Source organism: Etheostoma spectabile, chromosome 4 (genome assembly GCF_008692095.1).
Source record: "Etheostoma spectabile isolate EspeVRDwgs_2016 chromosome 4, UIUC_Espe_1.0, whole genome shotgun sequence".
NCBI lineage: Eukaryota > Metazoa > Chordata > Actinopteri > Perciformes > Percidae > Etheostoma > Etheostoma spectabile.
Genome location: NC_045736.1, coordinates 918,382 through 918,598, shown reverse-complemented (window position 1 = coordinate 918,598; position 217 = coordinate 918,382). Strand labels below are relative to the sequence as shown.

General features: G+C 43.3%; 1 pseudogene; it reads left to right on the top strand.

The window, feature by feature from the left end:
• Window positions 1–217, top strand: part of LOC116688189 (trace amine-associated receptor 7e-like) — a 1,651-nt pseudogene that overhangs the window by 981 nt on the left and 453 nt on the right.

The following is a 217-nucleotide window of genomic DNA, read 5'->3' as shown; positions in this document are numbered from 1 at the left end:
CTCGTGCCATGCGCTCTCACATTACAGCTGTCACACTGCACCATTCAGTGACACCAAAGGCAAAGAAATCAGAGCTGAAAGCAGCCAGGAATCTTGGTGTTCTTATAGTTGTGTTCCTAATATTTTTCTGCCCATATTACGCTGTCTCGCTTGTAAGTGAAAGCTTGGTCAATGCTTCATCTGCTTCCTATGTTCTCTTTGTGTTCTATTGTAACTC